This window comes from Lutra lutra, chromosome 11, assembly GCF_902655055.1.
Source record: "Lutra lutra chromosome 11, mLutLut1.2, whole genome shotgun sequence".
Classification (NCBI taxonomy): Eukaryota; Metazoa; Chordata; class Mammalia; order Carnivora; family Mustelidae; genus Lutra; species Lutra lutra.
In genome coordinates, this window is record NC_062288.1 from 56,550,783 (window position 1) to 56,578,034 (window position 27,252).

The 27,252-nt window shown below is 39.4% G+C and overlaps 1 pseudogene; it reads right to left on the reverse strand.

Moving 5' to 3' along the window:
- LOC125080503 (60S ribosomal protein L4-like) overlaps positions 1-26,782 on the reverse strand; it is a 174,192-nt pseudogene extending 147,410 nt beyond the window's left edge.
- Between the last annotated feature and the right edge of the window lie 470 nt (positions 26,783-27,252).

Genomic DNA, 27,252 nt, shown 5'->3' on the forward strand with positions numbered 1-27,252 from the left:
GAGCTGGCTTCCCTACTCCAATACCTGGGAACTCTGCGATACTCAGGCACCCCTGGTCTTTCTGTGACCCCACAGGACCTGAGACCAGTGTCCCAGTGAGGGCCCTGCCTCCTGCTTAGCCTTTGGAGCAACGTCCCTCAGTGGAGCAGACTTCTAAAAGTTCTAATTTTGTGCTCTGCTGCTCTACCGCTTGCAGGGAGCCGGACCCTCCCCCCACAGTCTATCTTCCCATATATCGCCTTGGATTCACTTCTCTATATGTCCTACCTTCCCGAAAGTGTTCGCTTTTCTGTTCCTAGAATTGCTGCTATTCTTCTCTTCAATATCCTGTTGAGTTTTTAGGTGTTCAGAATGGTTTATCAACCATCTAGCTGAATTTTTGATAGAATATAGTTTTGCTACATTTCCTTACTTGTCAAAGAAGGGAATTGGATGGGGATTGTATGATCTTGGGCAAATCATTTCACTGCTAGGTATCTGTTTCTTTATCTGTAGAAGGAGGAGCTGAATGATCTATATGCTGTTTCTGATTTCTGAACCCCTTCCAAGTTCCTTGTACTTATGATAACTCGTGATTATTTTAATTGCTTGCTTACTCTATTTAATATTTTGTGTTATTGTACTCACTTGAACGTAAGTTCTATGGAGGTAAAGACCATGACTGTTTTGTCCACTGTTCTTCTAGCTAATGCTTAGTTCACAGTAGATGCAAAATAATGATTTTATGGATAGTGAATATGGTTCTTTGGTCCAGTGAAGAGGAGCTTTAATTTTTCTGGACGTAGGTGGGTTTAGACTCTATTTTATGTAAATGGTTTTGATATTTTCTGGCACACTTTGTACTGCTTAGCAATGATATTTACTTGATATTTAAAAAAAAAATACCCAGGCCTGGATTCAAAACGACCATAATTGTGTGGTACATTGATACATTTGTGTAAGGTTGATTTTAAAGATAAAGAGATTGAAATATACATGTCCTGGCCTACGTCCACTTCATTGAGTCCATATGTGTCAGCAACTTCTGCACCTGCCCTCAGCCACTAATACTCAAGGACGTTACTTATATTCTGCTTTTATATCTGGTGTTTGATATATGTGGGAGCACTTGAGCTTGCACCATTGTTTTGTCTGCAAAAGGGAAAATGAAAGATAAATACATTGACTTAGACCTTGAGATCATCAATTAGGACCAAACAGGTTTACAAAAGAAGCTTTTAGTTTCTAAAAGATATTAATATTGCTTAAAGCACTAAAACGGCACAGGCCCAGACCAATTACATCTCATTTTATGAGTCCTGGCAGGGATATATATTTGATTCTTGTTGTTTGTCCTCACAGAGTCCTTCATAAATTAAGACCAATCAGTCATAGGAACATGAAATTCCATTTATATTCTCAGATGACTAATGGCTTGGCTTTTGGTCTTTTAGTTCAAGTTCTGATGAAACAGAGTAGTAGCTACATGGAATTAGCAAATGGACCCTGTCAGGTCTGATCATATGCATGTCTACAAAGGCTAAACTTGAGCCCCAACCACCACTTTATTTTTTTAAAGGAGCTAATGATAAACATGGCTGTGGCTGGGGACAGACTGAAAGACTGCTCCTAACTTCCTAAGATCCACCTCCAAACCAGCAGCATAAGAGTCTCTGATTCAGAGTGACTGCTGTGGTACTTTGCTAGCCTGCAGTTTGTAGGATATCTTTCTTAATAGGATGAAAAAATCTCTTTGATGCTCTGTCTGATGCCTTGAACTGTATATCTTTCTTTTCAATACCCTCTTATTCCAACATCAACATTTACATAGTAATTGTGTAGGTTGATTCCAAACCTAGAAATGCCAGATATATCTTTGGAGCCAGAGTGAAAAAAACAGGAAATACGTGGTAAGACGGAAAGGCAAGGGGGATGGAGGGCCAGCCATGTAAGTTTAACATTAGAAAATAATCTTCTAGTAGTATACCTACTTCTTTGTTGCAGAGTATTCAAGGCAGTAGAATTGCATTTTTTTGGACAGACACATTGAGTAATAACAGCTTTCTAAACTGTCACATTTTAGAAACCTCCAACCCCAGCTCTATTTCTTCTGCTTTCTCTCAGCAGGAAACTTCCTTTAGTGTGGGAACAGAAAGCTCCTCACTCACAAGGTTGCAAACTGACTGAACAGAGCTGGCCACAGTGATGGGCAGTTAGAGAAGAGATTTTAAACATTAATATTTGAAATTTATAACCCAGTACCTGTAACTTCTTAGATTCTAGATATTCTCTTTCCACTTGTTTGTGAGAGATAAGTCAAGCTAATTCATCATATTTATTGAATACCTTCTAGGTATAAAACAGTTTGTAGAGAGAGAGATGACACAAGGAGCTAGCTCTAAAAAGGATCAGTATGGTTGAGTGAAGCCAGTGTCTAAGTCTATTAGCAATGGACATCCAGTGGGGGCTTTCTAGTGATTAGATCTGCATTTCAGAAAGGTCATGCTGGAATAGAGGTGATCTCAGAACATGTTGGGTCAAGAACTGATGGTGATTTGGGTTAATATATTAGCAGAAAGGATGGGTAGTAGAGCAGCCTGATGAGACATTTTGGAGATAGATTCAACAGATGTGGTGATTCTCTGAAAGTGAAGGTAAAAGAGAGGGGGAGTTAGTTGAGTTTTCTAGCCATGGAATCATACTCTAAGATGATGGACAGAGAAAGTAGAGCCAGTTGAGGAGGGGGGTGGATTTTGATTTTGATGTGACTATGAGACATCTAGGCACTGCCCACTAGGCAGGTGGAAATAACCATCTAGAGCATACCAGAAAGTTGGAGGTGAGAGAGAAAGATTTACACATCCCCGGGACAAAGGTGGATCAATGAAATAGCTGTGTTCAAAACTGTTGTCATCTGAGTGTCTTCTCAAGATGGTGGTCATACTCATAAATTTTTCTTCCCTCCTGTTACTAGCTATAGAGATTCTGAAAAAGAGTAAACAGAGAAGCAAATAAACCAAAACAACCAACAACACAAGCTGGGAGTTTGATTATTTACCTGTGCATGATGGTAACAGAACTAATTATTTAGGCTGCCTAGCCCCTGAGGGGTGAGAACACTGTACAGTAACATTGCATTGGAAGCTTCCCTGGATGAAGGCCACATCCGTGGAATAATTGTTTTGTGAAAATGCTGGTGCTTTGGCTGGAGTTTCCATTCTTGGAGGAGGCTAGCCTATTGGGTGATCAACTGGTGAGAGCCGCTTCCCTACTTCTGGTTTGGGGTTGTATTGTCCTTCTTATGCAGGCAAATAGATGCTGAAATTCAATGTTAATGTGCTTGTGGGACATTTGGGCTTGTGTGTTAAAGCATTTCCACAGGCATCAACTTTTAAAGATGAGAATGGCATCAAATTCTAAACAAGCTACAAATCTGCACCACAGTTGAAAGTGAAAATCCTCTCCTAAGTACCAGTGGCAAGTGACTGAATATTTCTCTGTCTTGGAATTGAAGTGCATTCCATGTGTTTTCAAAAGAAAATGAAAGCCTGCTTTGGGGTCTCTTAAGAGTTTGGGGTCAGCAAACCTGTTTCCTGTGATTCATATGATGCCTGACCTGCAGGGATCTCTCTTGGCTGCCACTCATTTTGAGAGCTGCCTCAGATGAATGTATAAGATTATGGACCATGTATCTATCAGGATCACAAATGTTATTTGGGATTTAAATTGCTGCATTGAATGATTCATTGATGCCATGTAGAATACCACCTAAAGTCTGAGAACATGGGAAATAGTGTGTAGATTAGGTTTCATGGAGCATACTCTATAGATGACAGGAGCTGTATCTCAAGGTTGTGGGTGAAGCTGACTTTGTTCTGAGTGAGTCTGAGGAGCAAATTTCAGGGCTCTTTCTTCTTCTTCTTTTACTTTTTGAAACACATTCTTTTTTTAAAATTATTTGAGAGAGAGAAAGAGAGACAGAGAGAGAGAGAATCAGTAGCGGTAGGGGAAGGGGCAGAGGAAGAAGATTCCCTGCTGAGCAAGGATCCTGACTGATGCAGGACTCAATCCCATGTCCCTGGGGTCATGACCTGAGCTGAAGGCAGATGCTTAACTGACTGAGCCACCCAGGCACCCAGGGCTGTTTCTTCTGAGGGATACAGGCAGGGTTACCTCGAGGGTAGCCTTTTTGAGACCACAAATAGTAGAGAATGTTTAACAGTGGAGAAATTAATTAAGTAGAGAAATTAAACAGTGTCACTACCAAGCCCTGGAAGCTATGGAGCTTTCTTGAAAGGTTAAGGAGGAAACAGAAGACCTGGATCAATCTTTATAGAATAGACCGTCTGATTTAGAAGCGACATCAGAGATCACCTTGTCCTAACCTTTTCATTAACCAGAGAGATGAAGTGACTTGTCTGCCACCGTCTAGACAGTGGCAGACTTGGGACTGGAAACATAGGTGGCTCCTTTATAAGCCCATGGCTGACCTGTTCTTCTAAACTTGGTTATGGTGGGAGGGTAGAAAGTAACAAGTATAGGAGTACAATGGAGAAACCAGTGTTAGGTTCTAATTCAGTCACTACTAGCTAGACCTTCGGTATGAAGGTGGACTGTATTTGACTTTCTGAGTTGGTATCTCATTCTCCTTGGTGACGAGGAGATTGTTTCAGGGGTGCCTTTGCTGAATCTCCCTCAAATCACCTCTTGTCCTTGGCATTATACATGCTTTTACAAGTAACACTGAACTTTGGTGGTAAAATTGCTGCTAAGGGCCAGAGTGTGATTGCCAAAGGAGCTTCCCTGAGGCTGGTGTCAGGGGAGGGATGGGGCAATAGGATCTGCTCAGGGTTGGGAGTGCACTGGTTTTGCTGGGAGAACAAAACAACTAATGATCATTCTGATTCAGTCAGTCATGACACAATTTTTTCATAACTCTAGAAAATGTTCAGGAGGATTCAGGCAAGAAAAATTGTCTTCCTCTTTCACACTGAGTGGATTTGGAATAGTTGGAGAAAGTACATAAATATAAATATCAGAGTGTTTTAATGTGCTGGGAAATTTGAGGACACTCCAAGAATATGCTGGAACATTATATCCATGGTTTTGTGTTTCTCGTGACTCTAAATGATCTTCTTTTACTGTCCAAGGCTGGCTTCATGTTAAGTTGCCCTTTGTTGCAATGGTTGAATGCTTATTTCTAAATAATATCTTTTTTTCTGGCTTTATTCAAGCTGACCATTGCTGTACTTTCATGAAAACACCTGTGCCAAGTTCGAATGTACTACTGGCTAAGGCCCATCAATTATCCATGGACTCAGCACAGACACAGCATTTATTAAAGGCCTAGAGTTTTGTGCTGTACTTGCCACAAGATAGCTGTCCAGATTTGTGCTGCTTACTATAACGGTGCTGACAACTGTGAGTCAGTTGTATCATTCTACAGTGAGAGAGAGGTTGGTTGTCAGGTCACAAGGACCTTGTGTTGAATTGTACGTGGACTTCTATGAATTCACGTTATTGGAATCTGTAGGTAATTCTACCCATGTTCTAAAAGTCATGTTTTCATTTTGGCCTAATGTAAGCCCTCAATTGCCCTAATTTTTTTGTTTTAAGTTTTGAGACACTTTATGGTAATCTTTATTAAAGATTTATCTGGAGTTTATAGCAATAAAGAAAGAAGGAAACTAGCAATCACTGAGTGTCTGCCATTTGCTAGTCCACAGTTGATAAATACAAAACATAATTCATATCATTTTCTTTAATTTGTTCTTGGCAGACATTGTTAATCAATCATAGAACCTTTTGAGCCTGGATAAGACCTCACAATGCTTTTTAGAGTAACCCTCCTGGAAACCACCACCTATTGGTATGCATTGGACATAAGATAATACCCTTTGTTATTCAAGTATGAGACATTTAGTATTTGTTATTTCATTTTATCCTTGCAACAAAGATTCAAGCAGTCCATATTATTCCACACAGTGGTGCAAATTGAAGCTAAGTTTATTGAAATAATTTGCTTTTTTGGTTTATGGATATAAAAGCCACTTGTATGGCTTCTGGATCAAAACACATCATCAAATACAGAAATTTCTTAACTTTTTTTAAATAGTTTTGGGCATTTTCTTTTTCTTTTTTAAGAATTTATTTTTTTGAGAAAGAGAGAGAGAGAGGGCATGAGCACAAATAGGGATAAGGGCAGAGGGAGAGGGAGAAACAGATTTCCTGCTTAGCAAGGAGCCCCAGGCAGAGCAGATCCCAGGACCCTGGTATCATGACCTGAGCCAAAGGCAGACGCTTAACTGACTGAGACACCCAGGTGCCCCCAGATATTTCTTAACTTTTGATGAGATTTTTTTCCCCAAATGTTCAGCTAGAATAGTAATGATAATTGTCAACATCTGTAATAGCACCTAGGAACTTTGGGAATAGACAATTGTGTAAGAAATTGTACACAACACAGTCTCTTGTTCCTTAGTTTGTCTGTTAATTCATTTCACATTTACTGAGTATTTAGCTCTGAGGCTAAGGTATTAGGCTAAAAATTAGGTAGACAGTGGTGAACCAAATAGACATAATCTCTACTTTCATAGAATTTACAGGCTAGTGGGACCGATTGACATTAAACAAGTAAACACAAATAAATACATTGTTAGAAACTAAGATACATTCCAAGAAGGAAAGGAGCAGAGACTTCTGCTGGAACGTAGCAAAGAGAACTTCAATTTCATAGAATGACTGGTGACTGCATCTCTAAGGCAATCATATTTAAGCTGATCACTAAAGCACCAGTAGAAAGTAGCAAGGAGAAAAATTTGGAACAAACATTTAGGAAGAAGGAACAGCATATGGGAAGACCCTGAGCTGGCAAAGAGTTTGGCTTGATCAAGAGGATCCTTATTGGCTCTCTAGGAATCTTGTCCTCACTTGCTAGTCTTGGTAGGCAGAAAGTGATAAATCTATGAAGGGATATTCTTACACATGTTGGCAAATAACAGCAAAGGTGGCCATATTTAGAAAATACATGTGACTTTGCAAAATATAACACCGAGAGCCTTCTCAATAACATGGTCAGGTAACCCCAAAGTAGGGAAGCTATCTTGAGCCAAACTGTATTCCCCACTTTGTCCCTTTACAAATGACAGGGCACTACCCTCCAGATTTGCAGGAGCTGATCCTATATGGTGGTTCAACAAAAAACAGAGAGAAAAAGTAACTTTGATGGTCCCTGGCCTCAGCTCTCTGTTCAGTGTACATAGCATATGGAACTGATCAAGCAAACCATTGTCTCTAGTCCTCCAGGTTAGAGGCCAATGGGATGGAATGGTGTCCAGATTAATAGAGAGGAAAGCCAGACAGTCAACCAATGTTATTTTTGGGGGAGAGGTGCTAATAATAGTCTTGCTCTTGAGTAAATACGAGATTAAAAGGGAAAAACATAGGAAATATGCTAGACATTTGCAAAAAGATAAATGACATCATGATTTTGAAGAAGACTCATGATGTTAAACAGAATGAAATAATAAGGAGCAACTAGATATCATCTTATAAGAATTAAATAAGGGATAAATAAATAATTATTTAAGTAATTAAATAATAGATAAATAATGATTGACAAAACCGGAGATATAGATACGAAGGGAGCCTTCAGAGCTAAGAAAGTAATTTAAGGAAGCAGTGCATTTTCTAAAACTATGGCACAATACTAAACCAGATATTGATTAGACATAATCTACTGATCTTATTCAGATTTTTCCAATTTTACCTGTGATAATGTGGATTTAAAGGTGCCGGGACCAACACATGAAAATGAGGCTGACTTATTTGGACTGGTTCCAGATCTAACTACCTCCACTAAATTGATTATCAAATAATCCTGTTAATATATCCACTCACTATTGTGTAAGTGCTTAGGAAATTGCCAGCTTGCAGAAGGCACTTCATGAATGTCAGTTCAGTCTCAAGCCGATAGTCCCCCTTGGGCATGCATAATACATGTACTTGATGAACAGTGGACAGCAAGAATGCCCCAGCCTCAAAAGTGTACATGTTGTCCAAAACACTGGAATTACTATGTTCTGAGATTCAAAGCCCAACATGGGATGGAAAACACATGGGATGGAAAAGCATAATTTTGTCTTTCTCTAGGGAAGTAACTAGCTGTTTATTGTGGTCCAAAGCAGGATACAAACACTGATATAAGAATAATTGCCCTCACCTTTGCATGGCATTAAATAAATGTAATCAAAAGGCACAAGAAGGACAGAGTGGTCAGTGGCTTGTTATACTGTGTAAGTATGGTTAAGTGGCAACTTGAGAAACAATATGCAGGGATTAGGAGACAAGCTCTTTACAATGTTCTGCTTTGGTCAGCCAGGAAGAGAGCTGGCAATTTAATGTTTGCAAATGGCCTTTATTCAGGTACCCAGTATGACTCGTTCTGAATATTGAAAGGAAAGGAACATTGAAAATAAATTTCCAACACAGGAAATCACAAATGTGCTGGGAAACTCATGGATTCTGAGTACAGGAAGGCATTGTTAGTAATCAAGCCCTTAATTCATGTTCTTATGAGCTTTTTCATGAGTTTCTAGGAGTTTGAGGTGCCACTTTTGAGTATTGTACATACTGAGTATGTGCTCTTTTCATAGTTTTGGGTCTGTGGTTGGTCAAAACCATAACCAAATTAAACAGAAAATCTCTTAAGGAACAGCTTATTTTATCTCTCTAAAGCAGTGTTTCTCAACCCTTTTAATTCAAATTCCCTTGTAATATTCTTAAAAATTCACTTTCTCCTGAATCCACCTAAATCTCATATGAACCACCTCCCCCTTTCCACCTTTTTTCCCATGAGCTAAGAAGAATCTGATTGTTATTTGTATTATAAGAAGAGTATGCTTTGAAATTTTTTGTACCAAAAATTATAATACTGCATGTGCTACTTGGCCAAGTTCTAAAAATTATGATTTGGGCTCTTGACTTTTGGATTTTGTTGTAGCCCGTGTGAAAACAAGCTCTAATACACCACTCCATTGAAAACTTAAATAAGATATTTATCTGCTTTCCATATGGTTTCACTTATTTGTGGAGCCTAACAAATAGCATGGAGGACAAGGGGAGTTAGAGAGGAGAAGGGAGTTGGGGGAAATTGGAAGGGGAAGTGAACCATGAGAGACTATGGACTCTGAAAAACAATCTGAGGGGTTTGAAGCAGCAGGGGGTGGGAGGTTGGGGGAACCAGGTGGTGGGTATTGGAGAGGGCACAGATTGCATGGAGCACTGGGCGTGGTGCAAAAACAAGGAATACTGTTATGCTGAAAAAAAAATAAAATTATAAAAAAAGAAAACTGAAAAAAAAAAAAAAAAGATATTTATCTGCTTTCCTTGTTTGGCTGAGCTAAAAGGTAGACATCATTTCAGTACTTTCCCAGCAGTTGCTCTCTGGTCAATGGGCAGCAACCTGACAGCAAAATTTAATATAATGTCTCATGTGGCCATTATTCAGATGTCGAGGAAAATATGACAAAACACTGGCTACCACTATTTGTATTTATCTCCATAAATATTCTTTCTGGGTGGCACTCACTTAAAAGAAAAGCTGCAACTCAGCTCCAGTTCTGTGGTCCATGCAGGGAGACTCTGGGAGGTTTAGCATTGGAAGCACCTTAGAAATCATCTAGTTGAGTCTCCTCATTTGACTGCTGAGGAAACCAAGGTAAAAATAAAATTAGAAACCATGTTTTCTTGATTGTCAGTCTAACAATATTTCTAATATATCAAAGACCTCCATGTATATATAGATATATTTTCGGGGGTCTATTTTTGATGATTCATTTTGTTTAATAGACAAGATTAAATAAATACATAAAATTTCAAAACATGAAAAGTTTCAAAACATAAATGTGTTTCCACAAGAATACTTTGAGGTAGATACTATCATTGCCTTCATTTTTTAAAAATAAATTTCATTTTTCACTGTTCCAAGATTCATTGTTTATGCACCGCATCACACCCTGTGCTCCATGTAATATGTGCCCTCCTTAATACCCACCACCAGGCTCACCCGTCCCCCCACCCCACTCCCCTCCAAAACCCTCAGTTTGTTTCTCAGAGTATAGTCTCTCATACTTTGTCTCCCTCTCTGATTTCCCCCAATTCACTTTTCCTTTCCTTCTCCTAATGTCCTCCATGTTATTCCTTATGGTTTCACTTACTTGTGGATCATTGCCTTCACTTTAAAGAGGAGAAAATGAGGCTTATGTGGTTCTGGGACTGGTCTAAGATTCAGCTCTCCAGGAAGTAGGAGAGCTGAGACTGAATCCATACTATTTCCACTGTATAGTTACAAAACAAAACAAAAAACAAAAACAAAAAAAAACAAAAAACAACAAGCAGATTGTTTCAGGCATCTTTGAACACAGTGTATGTTTTCATTAACAAAGCAGTTGCATTTTTAAAAGAAGAAAGCAAGTCCTCAACACGACTTGGTATGCAATTCCATCTCATTGTCATGACAAACTGCAAAGTTGCAGTACAATCAGAGGCTGTTCAGTAGTTTGAAATCTAGTGCTGACACTTACTAACTGTGATTTTGGGAAAGTTCTTTGGCCCTCAGTTTCCTCATTTGACAAAGTGGAACATTAATGTCTACTGCACAGGATTTTTATAAGGGTAAATGAGATGACAACATTTAAAGGCTTAGCACACCGTCTGCCATGTAGTAGAGCTCAAAAATGGGACTAATTTCTGGTGTGTAGAGAAGGGAGGGAAAAGGGGATTGGGAAGGCTCATGGCAGGACAGTGCTTCTAGAGGTTTTGAGCTGGAATTTTGCTTTAGGGCAAACTTTTCTTGAGGCTATGAATTCTTAGTAAGTCTCCTGATAAAAGACGGAAGGGCAACATACCATAACAATGTAAGTACAATTTGTAACCATTAAATCAGCAGAAGAAAAATTGATCTATCCACTAAAAGGCAAGAAAGAAAATATGATATATGGAAAATATAAAGAATATTAAAAAAAGTTAGGACAATGGAAACGATGACATAAGAAGGGAGAAATAAGATATAATAGGATGGTAGTTAAAATAAGTACAAATGGGTTAAACTTTCTGCGGTAGATTGAAAAATAGCCCCTCAAAACATATCTATATCCTAATCTCTCGACTCCATGGATATTATCTTGTATTAATATTTTTTCCAGATATGATTAAGTTAAGGATTTTCAGACGGGGAAATATCCTGGATTATCCAGGTGGGTCCTAAATGTAGTCATATGTGCCCTTATAAAAGAGAGGTAGAGGGAGACTTGATACAAACTGAAGGGGAAAGGCAGTGTGACCACAAGGCAGAGATTAGAGTGATATAGCTATAAGCCAAGGACTGCCAACAGCACCAGAAACTGGAAGAAGAAAGAAACATTCTCCATTAGAGCCTCTAGAGAGAGTGTGGTTGTGCAACAGTTTGATTTTGGTTCAGTGAAATTGATTTCAGACTTCTGGCCTCCAGAATTGTGAGAATAAATTACTGTTATGTTAAGCCACCAAGTTTTTGGTAATTTGTTCTAGCAACCATGGGCAACTAAAATATGCAGAAACTGGAAGACAGAGTACTAGCAAAAATTTAAAAAATTTGAATTCACAAAAAAGTCTTCCAAATGTTGAGAGTATACTAGGTCTAATAAAATATAAAGAATCAATATTATTCAGTCTCTGTTTGTTGATCCTAATGCAATAAGAGTAGAGACTAGGAACACATATATGGCTAAGAATATTTCACTTATTTGAAAACTAAATAGCCTATGACCAAATAACCTTTGGGTAAAAGATGAATTCTAAGAAAGATAACAACAGTTAGAACTAAAATACAATCGAAATACTATGTTAGTATTTGTACAACATGGTTAAATGAATATTTACAGAGAAATCTGTAGGTCTAAATCCTTCTACCAGGAGGAAAAACTCTAAACTAACTCTAAAACAACAACTAACCAACTCTAAAACTAACTCTAAAACAACAAAAATAAAAATAGAGAAGATCAACACAAATGCTGTTTCATTGAAAGAGTTAGTAAATCAATGGATATGGCAACTTTGGATTGTTTAATAGATCATGTTAAGAAAATTGACTTACTCTATGGGAAAAATAAAACTGGATCTCTTCTAACACCATGTATTTGGACGCCATATTTTTCTAACTTCATATAAAGATAAAAGAGTAAAGATAATATAGCTTTTATTTTTACAATCTAGGGTTAAGAGAAGGACTTCTTAAACCTTGGAAGGTAATCCATAAAGCAAAATCCCCAGAGTTTTGATTTTTATTAAAAAAATAAGGATTTCTATTCTGAGGAGGACACCATGGACAATGTTAATAAATGATAGATTTGGAGAAGATACTTGCAATGTCTAAAACTGAAAAGAAACTAATGTCTGAAATAAACAATTTAGTAAATTAACAAGAAAAAACAGTAATGGAAAGTGGAAAAATGGGCAAAGTCTTTAAACATGCAATCATAGAAGATGTACTACACATGGCTGAAATGTTTATAAGAAGATGCTTAAAAATTAAATATAGAGCTACCTTATGACCCTGCAATTGGACTACTGGGTATCTACCCCAAAGATACAGATGTAATGAAAAGAAGACCCATAGGTACCTCAATGTTCATAGCAGCACAATCACCAAACTGTGGAAAGAGCCAAGATGCCTTTTAAAAGATGATTGGATAAAGAAGATGTAGTCCATATATACAATGGAATATTATGCCTCCCTCAGAAAGGAAGAATACCCAACTTTTGTATCAACATGGACAGGACTGGAGGAGATTATGCTGAATGAAATAAGTCAAACAGAGAGAGTCAATGATCATATGGTTTCACTTACTTGTGGAGCATAAGGAATAACATGGAGGACTTTGGGAGAGGGAAAGGAGAAGTGAATTGGGGGAAATCTGAGGGGGAGATGAAACATGAGAGACTGTGGACTCTGAGAAACAAACTGAGGGTTTTGGAGGGAGGGTGGGGAGTTGGGGAGCCTGGTGGTGGGTATTAAGGAGGGCACGTATTACATGGAGCACAGGGTGTCGTGCATAAACAATGAAACTTGGAACGGTGAAAAAATAAAATTACATTTAAAAAAAAGAAGATGCTTAAGCATATTAGTATTTAGGGAAATGCAAAGGAAAGTACAATGAGGTACTGTTTTATTTGTATCAGGTTGGCAATAACTAGAAAGTTGGATAATATTAAACATGGGTAGGAATGTGGAGCTATAGGTACCCTTGCATGCTGCTGGTGGTTGTACAAACCAGCAGAGCTATTCCACAGTGTAATCTGGCAAACATCAGCTAAGTTTAAGTGCATGTATCTTCTATGACCCAGGAGTATTGTTTCTGATTAGATATCATCCTAGCGAAGATCTCACAGAGATCCATAAGAGGATGAAGATAGTCATTGCAGCATTGTTTATGGTGGCAAGAAGTCAGGAAGCTGGATGTCTCTCACTGGGGTAATGGACAAGCTAAATGTAGTTGATGCACAGTATCTGTATGATGCATGGACTGGATGTGTGTTCAGAAACATGGAGAGGACTTCTGCCTAAAATGCTCTTTATAATTCTCACGGCTGGCTACTTCTCAAGATTAAAATTTCAGTATAAGTATTATCTCCTGTGGTATATTAAAAGTGGCCTGCTTTTCTGCTTCTCCTCACATTGAGAAGGGAAGTCGAACCGCCTCCCTTTGAATCTGAATTGGCTTTAGTGGCATGCTCACTTAATAGTGGTTAAAGTGGAGCTATGACAGTTCAGGTCCAACTTTTAAGAGGACTGGTAGATTCTGTCTTGTTAGCTTGGATCCCTGAGCTAATATGTAAAAAATCTAACTACTCTGGGACACAATACTGTAAGGAAGCCCAAACCACATGGAGATAGAGTAAAGTGCCCCCAGTTCACCATCTCAGATGAACTCCCATCCAATTGCTCGCAAGAAGAGCCAGCCTTGGGAGCGACCTCCTCCAAGGTCTAGCTCAGGCAAGTATTTAGATGACTTTAGCCCAGCTGGAGCTACATCTGACTGTAAGAAAGTGAGAGACCCCAAACACGAAGAACCTAGCTGAGCCCAGTCAACCCTAAGAACCATGAAATGTAATAAGAAGTTCTTTTAAGACATTAACTTTGAGGTGGTTTGTTATGTAGCAATAGGTAACTGGAACACCTTCCACAGACATTTTATTTAGATGTATACTCAGGGTCTAGCAGGGAGTTTGTTTTTGGTATAGTTATTTGTTTGATAACTGAAAAAGTTTAATTGGCCAAAGTAGTTTTGAACCTTCTTATCTGATCTCTTTGTCCTGATTTCTGACTCATGCCTACAACATATTCCATTTCAGATACAGGGGGATCACCAGCAACATGGAGTTCTTTTGTTGTTGTTTTTTTGTAAGATTTTATTTACTTATTTGAGAAAGAGAGAGAGCAGAATGAGAGAGAGAGAGAAAGCATGAGTTGGGGTGAGAGAGGGGCAGAGGGAGAAGGAGAAACAGACTCCCCGCTGAGCAGGGAGCCTGACATGGGATCCCAGGATTCTGGGATCATGACCTATGCTGAAGGCAGACGCTTAACTGACTGAGCCACCCAGGTGTCCCATTATACTAGTTTTTAAATGAAATGTTTTCTACAGTGTGGTCACATCAGTGTGGCTTTGTGTCAGGAAACCACCAGCCCTACTGTTAGTTTATCACTGCCCACCTTATCCCCACTTTATCTCTTCCTAGCTTCCATCCTTCTTTTGTTGCCAGAAGCTGAAGAGAGGCTGCCATTGTTTTTAATGGATACCATTCATTGTCTCTAATTGCAGGTTTAAACACAACGGTGTTTTCAGCCACCTTAGCTGCTGACATTTAAATGAACAATTGTCAGGAGTTGGTAATAATGGTTATGCCTCCCAGTTTGGTTAGACAAATCCCTTATTTGAAGTGTATGTTGGTGAATGGAACTCCTTGCATTAATTGGAAAAAATGGAAATTTTTTTTTTTATCATTTGGTGATAAACAATTGTCCCAAACTGCTGAACTGGAGATTACTGAATTTCTTTAGTTTAGGCATGACACCGCATGCCTCACTTAGGTTTTGTACATGTCTGTCATGCCCTATGCTTGTTTGTACCCAGGACTTTTATCTTCTACCAGATGACAGAATCTTTTTTTTTTTTTTAAGATTTTTATTTATTTATTTGACAGACAGAGATCACAAGTAGGCAGAGAGGCAGGCAGAGAGAGAGTGTGGGGCGTGGGGTGGGGAAGCAGGCTCCCTGCGAGCAGAGAGCCCGATGTAGGGCTTAATCCCAGGACCCTGGGATCATGACCTGAGCCGAAGGCAGAGGCTTTAACCCGCCGAGCCACCCAGGCACCCCAGATGACAGAATCTTAAGGGAAGACTCCGGGTTCCTTCCTTCTGTCCTTCCTTCCTTTCTTTCTTTTTCTTTTTAATGAACCCCAGAGTATCAGCATAGTGGCTACTTTACAAATATTTGTGGATCTGAAAGGCATACCATTAACTTTTCATGTCTTGGTGTCCTTCATAACGATGAACCGGGGTAAAGGAGTGGTATTTTGTTTGTTATATTTCTTTTAATGCGAATTTTGAAGAGAGTCACAGAGACATATCTGGTATTGAAGAGAAGCTGATGGGACGGGAATGGGATTTCAAGAAGTATTGCTGAGGACTATGTATTCTCTCCAATTAGAAAAAAACAAACTCAGGGGCGCCTGGGTGGCTCAGTGGGTTAAAGCCTCTGCCTTCAGCTCAGGTCATGGTCTCAGGGTCTTGGGATCGAGCCCCACATCGGGCTCTCTGCTCAGTGGAGAACCTGCTTCCTCCTCTCTCTCTGCCTGCCTCTCTGACTACTTGTAATCTCTATCAAATAAATAAATAAAATCTTAAAAAAAAAAAAGAAAAAACAAACTCAGTAAACAAAATGCATTTTGAAACTACTCATTTCTTACAGAAACCTTTCTATAAATCTCTCTAAGATGGGTGAAGTTACACAAATGTTACATAAAACTTGCTACAGTGGAGTGTGAGATGAATGGATTGGTTTTGAGGGAGATCTGTGGGACTGTCCTATGAACCAATCATGTCAGAAAGTGGTATGAAAGAATTCATTGACTTTTTGACATCCATATCAGCTTTTAAAGAAAACTTATATCCCACTTCTTGGTCGTATAGTAGATAGGTTGCTGGATAAAGACTTACAGAAAAGTTATTGTTCCATGTTTTTCCATTGCTCCTGAAAGATGTTTCTCTTCTAGATAGATGAGATATCATTTCGGCAGGGAAGTAGTAGTATAACTTCAGGGAATTTTCTTCTAACTGGCCCAGTCACATGGTGTGGAGAGAATTAGTCACAGAGGTAGTTTTATTCCTGTAACATAATATACATCTTGTATTTAGGAAATCGCTATTTTTGCTCTTAGATGGTTTACTTTTTGTAGAAAGGATGAATGGTATAGAAATCTCTGATCATCATCAGAAAAACACTTAATGTAGGTGTCTCAATCTCTCTTTATAGAATAATGACACCTGTCCTAGCTATGCCCAGGTCTGACATTGGCTATGCACAGGCCTGACAGGCCTGACACTGTTTCTTTTTTTAAAAAATTTATTATTAACATATAATGTATTATTTGCTCTAGGGGTACAGGTCTATGAATCATCAGGCTTACATGTTTTACAACACTCACCATGGCACATACCCTCCCCAGTATCCATCACCCAGCCATCCCATCCCTACTCCCCACCCCCCAGCAACCCTCAGTTTGTTTCCCGAGATTAAGAGTCTCTTATGCTTTTTCTCCTTCCCTATACCATCTTGTTTCATTTTTCCTTCCCTACCCACCATAGCCACCTGCTCTGCCTCTCAAATTCCTCATCTGACTGTTTCGTGTCCAGTTTGGCTCCTTCCCTGACTGTAACCTCTTGATGCAGGAAAGGAGTTTTGTTCAGTATTATATCCTCAGTACTTAATGCCACACCTGGCAAATAATAGGCATGTGATAATTATTTGATGAATAAACGAGGGATTTGAGGACATGATGTGATAAAATATGAGAAAATTACTTTGAGGAGGTTGGGTATTTTAATTAAGACCCTTGTTACACTTCTGTGAATTCTAAATTTTGTTCCATGTTGTTATAACTAAACTTTCACAGCTTTGCCAGAATAATCAATGTCTCTTATACAAAGATTGTGTGTGAATTTCACATTCTGAAAATTCTGAACTTTAACCAGAGGTCTAAGATCTTTCACTGCTAAAAAAAAAAAAAAATACAGTTGAGATCAAAACACAGATCCTTAAGTTAACAGATGACTAGTCATTGGGAAAGAACTTTATTAATTAATTCAATAAGCTTTAAGACATACATTAATTAATTCAATAACTCTAAGGCCTGTTGTGAGACTACAACAACAAGTGAGACACTCTTGACCTCAGGGTGCTCAAGATCTGATGTTATGGGCTGGATTGTGTTCCCCCCCAAATTCATATGTTGAAGTCTTAATTCTCAGTATCTCAGAATGTGATCTTATTTGGAAATAGTCTTTACAGGGGTAGTTAAGAGAAGTCGTTAGGGTAGGCCCTAATCCATTATGACCAGTGCACTTATAAAAAGGATTTCAAAGATAGACACACAGAGGGAAGACCATGTGAAGACACAAGATAGTCATTTACCTCAGGGAGAGAGGCCTGGAACAGATCCTTCCTTCACAGGCCTCAGAAAGAACCCACTCTGCCCACACCTATATTTTGGACTTCTAGCCTCAGAACTGTGAGACAACAAAGTTCTGCCAATTAAGTCACCCAGTATGTGGTACTTTGTTACAGAAACCCTAGGAAACTAACATATCTGGTAAAGGCGCTAGTCCTGTAAAGAGATAGTTTAAATCCTAAAAGTCAAGTCTCCAGGAGTCCTATTTTCAGGAAGTAGAGATGTTAGTGGGTGGACACACTTAGCAACTAAAATTAAAAATAACCTTTGTGATGAACTCATGTAGGTGTAAACACAAACAAATGATGAAACAGGGAAACCATGGCTTTCTAAAGATTTAGACTGATGATTACCTTGGGGGAGGGGTTTGGTGAATGGGTTGGGAGGGAAGACCATATATTTACAGTTTACTTACTGATTTCATATTTGCAAATTTATTCCCTCACTAATATTTATTTGTAACCCAAGATCAATACTCACGGTGCTTTTGCGGTCATTTGCAGGCATGCTCAGAGTAGTGAGAAATTTGAGCTGCCTAGCACCTCATGTGTGTTCCCAGCTCAAGTTGAACAAGGCAATGCTCTGCCTTCTTTTTTTAGCTCTGATATGGTAAACAAGTGTCCTTTTCATGGTTTATTTAGTGTCATGCTTTTTTTTTTCTTTTGGTGACTTTACTGTTTAAAATGAGTCCTAAGTATCTGAAGTGTTACCTCATGTTCCTAAGCTCAAGAAGGCCTGCGAAGCCTTATGGAGAAAATACATGTGTTTTGTTCAGCTTTAGGCAGGCATGTGTTATAGTGCTGTTGGCCATTGGTTCGATGTTAATTAATCGTAATATATATATTAAATAAGAAGTCTTTCAACAGGAACACACATAAAAGAACATCATGGATTGGTTGATGAAACTGTTACCAGAGGCTTGCAGGAACATAATCCTATCTTTCCTCTTCGAGCAATGCTTCAGTACTTGCTAATTTCATGTGTCATGACTTTACAGAACATAACTACCACAAATAATGAGAATCAACTGTGGATATAAGTTATTTTCAAGTCATGAATGTTTATCACATTACTAAAAAAACCCAGTTAAATAAATTGGGTCATGTATGGACCAATAATGAGTGTGTGTCAGAAATCATACTATGGTTAATCCAATTGTTTGCACCTGAAAATGCATAAGTAAAGAAAGCATTTTAAAAGTGAACAAACAAGATAATTTCATATAATTGTTAAATGCTACCGATTTTCTGACAAGTGGACATTTGACTGAGATTGGGAGAATGAGAAGAAGCCCCCATTGGGGAGATACGCAGGGATGATATTCCATGCACAGGAACAGTAAGTGCAAAGTCCCTGGGGAGTTGGTGAGGTGGTATGTTGGAGGTGCAGAAGGAAGGCCAGTGTGGTTGGAGTATAGTGATCAGTGTGAAGGAAGCAGGTATAAGAGGAGGCTGGAGAGATAAGAAGGTCATGGTAGGGCTCTTACTGATAAATAAATGTCCAGGCTATTCCTATATATTTGTGACAAGTTCTTTTCTGGTACATGTGAGTATATTTTATGTATATGAGAAAGCGGTTCCTCTCATTTCTTTGCTGTTTTGGATTTCATAGCTGTTTGTCTTTCCTTGTTTTGTTTGGATGATTTAAGACTATAGCCATGTTGAGACATGTTGACTTAGCAAAGCTGTCTGGGAAAAATGTGATTGTCAACTTCTGCAGAGTTGAATGAGTGGAAAGACAGTCCTCAGGCTGGCTGATGCACTCGGGGGAAGCAGAGTGTGCCATGACATCATTTGGTCTGCATCACTGACTCTTTGGATGTCTCTGCTGCCCTTATAACTTAGTGTTCTAGGCAGCCCAAGTTCCAATTTATCAGTAAGGACGATAAATTGCTAATGACTTTTGGCCTCTCCCTATTCTTAAGTTATCTGCTAATACAAAGAGACAGATTCATTCAATTTGGAAAATGTTAATAAGATGCCAAAAATGTGTTCAGGGAGAATAAAAGGGAAAGCTTTTTCAAATGGCTGTATTGTTTTTTCCAAAATTGAATTCCAGCCATCCCTGTTTGTCCAGGTGAATTAAAAGGCTATCAAAACTTTAAATGTTTCTATTAACTTAATTAAACAGCGTCTGAATAGAGAAGTGGTAAAGATGAAAGGCATTCATGCTCTATCAAATGAAACTCCATGACAAAAGATACTGAACACTGGCTTTCCTTTCTCTCCCTCACCCCCAAAAGTCAGTTCTAATACTTTGATTTGACTATTTGGATAATACTGATTTTCTAGAATTTTAGGAATCTCCCTTAAGTAGATTAAGCTCATTTTTTACATTTATGGGGATGGACTTATGGGACTCCGTAGATGGCTCGCATTGTTGCTTTTTCTCTCAGTATTCTACTCTCCAACTTGTGAGCCATGTAACTACTCACTGAGGTTCTTCTATGAAGGGATAGGGAAATCTGGGTGGTAGGACTGCAATCAGTTCTATTTTGAAACCTGTGAGCATTTCACATTGTTGCAAAAAGGATGATTGACATAATTTTCCAATCTGAAGTTTGAGGGTTACAAATATTTCACTATGTTGTTTTGTGCTCAAGTTTAAGTGATTATTCTTAGAGATAAAACTCCCCAGACATCGAATCCAATAAGAAGGATGTTGAAAGTATTATGTTGCTTTATGGCCTTTGTATGAGGACATATAAGGTAAATATCTTTTAGAGTTTTATACAGGAAAATGTTTTCTCTTCCTGAGGAACTTACTAATGTAAAGATTTATTTATGTTTTTATTTAATGCTTTTTTTGGGGTTGGGAAATTAGCCATTTGTACATTGTCTTATTCTTTTTTTACCTTTGCTGCTGGTACCATACATAATGCTCAACAGAGTTGTTTAGCAATGGCTTGTATCTTTAATATATTATCTTTTTCTACACGATTTTTTTTTGTATGAATGATTCTTATTATAAATTCCTCAATGTAGTTCTTGGAAGTAGATCTGATGCAAGTAAAATAAATAAATATAGTGTTTAGTTCCATGTCCTCCAGAAAGAATCTTCTACAGGATTTTATTTTTTTCTGATATGTTTCACTTTGGTAGTGATTTGTTATATTTGTGCTTTCTCTGAGTTCTGTTAGTTGTGATGTGATTCCTTCCTAATGGCAGGGTTAACATTTGTGACTACATCTTCAAGTAGAATATTTGATCTGGCATTGAGCAATTAAGCCCTAAAAAAACACCCTCAATCCCTTTTGACTTAGTACTGTAAATTACAGCAAAGAGAATTAAGGACATTTTAGTGGGCATGTTAGGCGTCAGGTAAGGCTTTGGCATGTTGAATCAAGCAGCTGGGCCATACATAACAAAGCTTACTTCTCCGGACTGCCACGTAAATAACACCTGGGTTAAACGATGTAATCAATGCCTTTTTGTTATAAATAACTCTGTCCCCCATCCCACTTTCACCCCCAGTCCCTGTCTTTCAGTATATGTGTCTGTTTCTCACACTCTCTGTCTCTCTTCTCGACTCCCCCTCTATTTCATCTTTCTTTCTAAGTGATGGAAATTGCAAGCTTTCCTTTCTTGATGGTTATGATTAAAGGACTGTGCACCTGCTCAGGTAGAATAAATGGGGGAAATGCTGAAGCAAGTATTTATGCTAACAAATACAGTCTCCATTTTTGCCTTCAAAAACAAGCCTGCAGTTCAGAAAAGCTGCCCTTCAAATAAGCACACTGAAGCCTTTTACATTCAAGCCCTATCTCATGTTGAAAAGGTCCTTGAGTCTAAACTCCATGAGGTTCGTTGGGGTACAGGTGCCATTTTCTCAGAGATGAATGGATGTTTAACTTAAAGGAAAAGGCAGAAATTGTCTTTTCTCTGTAAGAAGGAAATAGGAAGAAAGCAGAGGAGAGGGCAAAGGCAAGAATGTTTTAATAATAAATGGCTTAGAAACCCCTCCTTCCCCCCCAAGATCTCATAAACTCCAGGGTTTCTAGGTTGTATTTAAATACACTTAAAAAAATAGAGTACCAAATGCTCATTAAGTTTGCATTCTCATTTTCAAAGCTCTCTGCAACTCCACTTAGGCTTTTTATCTCTTTTTTTTTTTTCATTCTCTGATGCCAAGAAGCAGTTCTGCTATGACAACTAGTCGATTAGTGGGGAAATCTTATTGAATAAATAGTCTTTTCTTTAAAGGACAAGTCACTTGAAAATAGGACACACATCTCATCTCTTTTCCTTCTGTTCTCCTCCCTTCTGCTTTTCTTCCCACCCCTTCCTCCCTCTCCCTTGTGGATAATCCAAAAAAATTTATTATTACAGCTGGTTAATGTCCCTTAAGCCTATTGTTTCTCCTCCCTATTTTCTTTTCTTTTTTTTCAATTATTATTATTATTATTATTATTATTATTATTATTTATAGAAGAAATTGGTTGGTTTGTTGTGTAGAGTTCTCATAGTTTGGAATTTGCTGGTTGCCTCCCTGGAGTAAGGTTTAATATGTTCCTTATTCCTTTTATTCCTTGCATTTCCTGTAACCTGGTAATTAGGTCTAGAGTCTTGATCAGATTCAGCACTGAATTTTGAGAGACAGAAGTACATTACAGCTAATGCTGTGTGCTTCCAGGAGGAGGTATATCAGGATGTCTAGTTGTCTCTATTTTGAGGTTAGAAGTCATTGATGATCATTGCCTAGATTTAGTAATTCTTTAGTCGTTTTCAAGTGATGATACTTAATTACTTAATTCAATCATTTCTTCTTCCTTTAACAGTTGGAGGTCTTCTAGAAAGACTTTTCCTTGTCAAATATTTGTTAAGGTTATTTCATTCTATATAGGATAGGCAGGATAAATGCTTGTTTCTTTCTCCTTCTCAAGTTTTTAAAGTAATAGGTTGGTTTCCCATCAACTCTGAAGGTGTGTCTTAGGTTTCTGGAAAAATCAGACCCAGATACAGGGATTTGAAGGCACAGGAAATGCCAGCAGACAAATAGAGAAGTTAAGACAGAGAAAAGAGGGCATCCCAAACAGGGGTATTTTTGAGTCAGCTAGCACAGTGGGTGACTAGTTTTAAACCTGCTTGGAAAACTGTGGGCTAGGGTAGAATGTTTCCATGTTTTTGCTCTTTTTTTAAACTGAAAAATTTTTTAAAGATTTTATTTATTTATTTGTTAGAGAGAGAGAGAGAGAGGGAGAGCATGAGCATAGGCAGACAGAGTGGTAGGCAGAGGCAGAGGGAGAAGCAGGCTCCCCGCTGAGCAAGGAGCCCGATGTGGGACTCGATCCCAGGACGCTGGGATCATGACCTGAGCCGAAGGCAGCCGATTAACCAACTGAGCCACCCAGGCGTCCCCCATGTTTTCGTTCTTAATGGAGCTAGGTAGATGGATGTGTTATATATACTCTGGCTCTTCTGTCCCAATACAGGCTCTGGAAGGCAGATAAAGCTCTGTGGAAAGGAAATGCATGTGCTAGCATTTGGAAGCCAAGCCACGATGCTCTGACATAGTAGGGGTGAGGGGAGATGGAGGAGGCACTGACTGAGACTGCTACAGTTTACCCCTTTCCTCACTCAGAGCCTCACATTGAGTTTACTTTGTCCTATCCCTGAAAAGCCAAAGCACTCAAAATGAGGGTGGGATAACCGATATTCCTAGTGGTGTAGAGGGAAGCTGACACTGTTGACAGTAGGACAGAAAACTAAAAAGAATGGAGGTCCTTGATGGCACTGCTGAGTCAACCAACCCTGAAGCCTCCCTGACCTCTGAACTATCAATATGTGAGCAATAAATTATTTTATTGTTTAGCCAGTTTTGAGTTGAGCTTTCTGTAAACTGCCTTCAAAAACATGCTATTATAGTACTATTATTAATCCCCACTTAAGAGATGAGAGAACGGAGTCACAGGTTGAAGGAATTTGCCAAAGGTTAATACAGAACCTTTGACTGAGTTGGAGTCTGAGTATGTCTAATTCTAGAAACTTAATTACGTAATCACTGTGTTCTCTATAGCAAGATATGAATCTCTAAGAGAAATATAAGGCCTCCCTAAAGGATTTTGCTCAGTTTTCCTTCTAATTTATAGAAGGGCTTTGAGGACCTATGCACATGAATAAAAACACTGGAGGATGGAGCATGCCTCAGCCAAGTTCTAGTCATGTGGAGGCAGCCACGAGTCACCTGCTAAGAATCCGGAGTTCACCTTCATTGATAGGCACCCTCCTGGGGCTGATAGGTAAGACTTGCTTGGAGAATGTATCTTACACCCAAGGCCAAATTTTGGTTCCCAGTTCTTACCTCCCCAGAAATCTGAACTGAGGGACTTGCCAGTGGGAGAGCTAACTTGGTAAAGCAGAACTTTGTCTATCACATGGTCTCATAAACCCACTCACCAGGCAAAGCTGGGGCCAAGACAATGGGAAGGAAAGGGCTGACTTCTCCATTTGAGCAAAGTAATGCCAACTCTCATCATGTGGGACAGGACCCAACTTAACGGCGCTTGTCACCACTCAGTAGCCATTCATTTCTCAGGAGGAGGAGTGGAAAAGAAGTGGAAACTCACATCCAACACTTCTCAAAGAAAGGGGCAGAGTTGGCCAGCTAAGGTGGAAATGTGGAGAGAAGGAAGTGTTTTCTCTCAGATGGGAAATTTTCTTTTGTAAAGGGCCAAATAGTAATATCTTAGGCTTTTGAGTTCACACATGATCTATGTTGCATATTCTTTATTTGCCTCCCAACCCTTGAAAACTGTAAAAAATCATTCTTAGTTGGTGGCCAGCCCAAAAAAGGGAAATGGGTAAACTTGGCTGCAGGTGAGGAGGGTCTGACCCCCTAATCCACTAATTGCCAACTCTAGTGCCAACATGGGTCAGGACAGGATTTTATGTAAAGCAGCTCCAAGGCCATACTGTACCCTTGGCCAAAAATTCATTCACTTTTCTATATCTTAAATCCACTTATGTCTAGCCATGCAATTCAGTATAGCTCGCCAGAGATGATTAAGTGAACTTAAAAGCCAGCCAGCCTAAACTTAGCTCAAATAATACCATGCCAGCTGTATGCCAGGGTCTCAAATTTGAATATGTGTTCTTTTCATTAGCAAATCCCCCAAAAACTTGAAGCTAAAATTTTTGGCTTGTTAATTGAAGTTAAAAGATTAATGCCTGATTCTTGCTTTCATGTTTTGCCCTCTCTCTAGTAAGAAGGACCTCCTTCCACAAAGCCTGGCTTCCCTCTGTGGCTCTGACACCCTGGGCACATGCTAAAATGTCCCATCCTCTTTAAGGCTGACTTAATCCTATACAGTCAATAGTATTAACAAGATTATCATGGCACCAGCCCCAAGCTCATCATATTGAAGAAACACATGTACATGAGCTCAAACTTTTTTTTTCTTGCCAACAAGGACTTCTTTCCTTTCAGGCTGGCTCAAGTTTCTGCCTCAGAGGTCCCCATGGAATTCTCCATTGTTTGAACAAATCCTGCTACATTTCCTCCCTAAATCAGGCAATTAATTCCACAATATGCCCAGCCAGTAACTCAGGCCAGGACTCGGGCTGCCAGTATCCTACCAGGCTGTACTTTATCCTGTCATCTTTTCTTCCATATACTCAGCCCCCTGCACGTCTCAGGCATTTTACTCTCACAATGTCCACCTTCACGTCTTGACATTCACTTAATAATTCCTGGAGTATTTTACATTGATTTTCTTGGTCTTCCCCTCTCAGGTCACTACAGATGTTCCTTCTGTCTCCTATGAGTGTCCCAATCATCCAAGTGTAGTTTCCCCATTGTTCTTATTAATTTGCTACCTGAGGCTCAGAGAGGTTGGCCCTGGGGAGTTTCCTGAGCCATGGTGTCCCTGGGCCATCATTCCATTGCTCTCTGTGGTCTCCCTATTTTCCTCTGTGGGATCACCCTGGCTCCATCACCCTCTTTGATCTAGCAAGAACTAAAATGTCCTGCTCATCCCTGAGTATAGCTTTTGAGCAGTGAGGTCTGAGTATAGCCTTTTTTTTTTTTTTTTTTTTACCTTTCAAATCTGTTTTGAGATCTCTGGCTTTTGTGGTCTCCGACTTTTCTCCAAAGGCAAGCCTTTTCTCCCTGCAGGTTAATCAGTATGTCTTTTTGTATTATACATATATTTTCCTTCTTTCCCACAGCTAGTCTTCTGACTGAAAGCCTAAAACTTGTTTCTTAAACTGACCCAGTTCTCCCTTGAGTCACTGAGTAAACCTAATTTATAGAGGCAGCCTGTTCCTGCTAAAGTCTTTTTAATTCCCTTCTAAGACTCTGGGTTTGAAATAAATTTCAAGGACTTTTTTTTTTTCTTCTGATTTTCATTCTAAGAAGATAGTTATTTCTTCTGTGATCAACCACTCCACCCCTCTTGTGCTAGCCATCTAGTTCCTCTATATTTGTCCATTGATAAAATTTGCCACTTCTTGTCGTAGAGCTGCAGGACCATAATCTGAGGCAGCTGGTGGTGCCTCAGTGATGCCTAGCACTAAGGGTTTAAAGATCAGATTCATACATTAATGTTCAGTGGCTCCTGGGGAACATAGGTCCTCTTAGCAGTTTACAGTAGTTCTGGCTAAGACACCTGTAAAGGAAAGAAAGCTTGCCCTAGTTGCAAATGTCATTCCATACACCTCTCACTAAAAAACCTGCATATCAAAGCTTCACCCTTTTGGAGGTGAGCCTTCTCTGAAATAATGAGACTCCCTCCCAGAGTTATAGCTGCTCAGCTGAGCCTGCGGTACCCAGAGCCATGTCTAGCTGCTGTTCCGACAGGGACCAAAGGTTCATGTGTGCTCCAGCTGGCCAGCATGGGGCTTGCTGCTTCCAGTGCTGGCCCTTGGAGCTGACAAGGTTTCTTCCTTACACTGGGTGTTGGGACTGCAAACCACAAGCCTTGACCAGTTGAGGTCAGATACTTGAAACCAAATTGGGGACAAACTGTATCATCAGCGCTAGGCCCAGTGTGGCAGGCCCCTTCAAATTCCAAATTGATGTGCCATTTCCTGTTTGACATGGTACAGATGAGAACCTTTGTAGCTAACCAGTGCAAAAGAGAAGAGCAGCCCCTGGTATCTGGAAGCTGGCCTGGGCTTGGTGTTCTCCTGCTGAATATGAACAATGGTACAGAATGTCAGCACTAGGTAAGGACATTCTGTGGTCATGATGGAGCAAGACAAAAGCCATGTCTGACTCCCCCCCACAAAATATGATTGTGCTGCCTAAACTACAAAATATGACCCATCCCTTCTCCTGGCTAATGTGAATGACTGTTGTTCTTTACCAAGTACAGTTTTAGCCTTGATCTAGTCTTCTCTCCTTCCAGTAAGGTTGATTAAGATACCCAAAGATAGGGACACCTGGGTGGCTCAGTTGGTTAAGCATCTGCCTTTGGCTCAGGTCATGGTCCCAGGGTCCTGGGATTGAGTCCCGTGTTGGTCTCCCTGCTCAGCAGGGAGCCTGCTTCTCCCTCTGCCTACTCTGCCT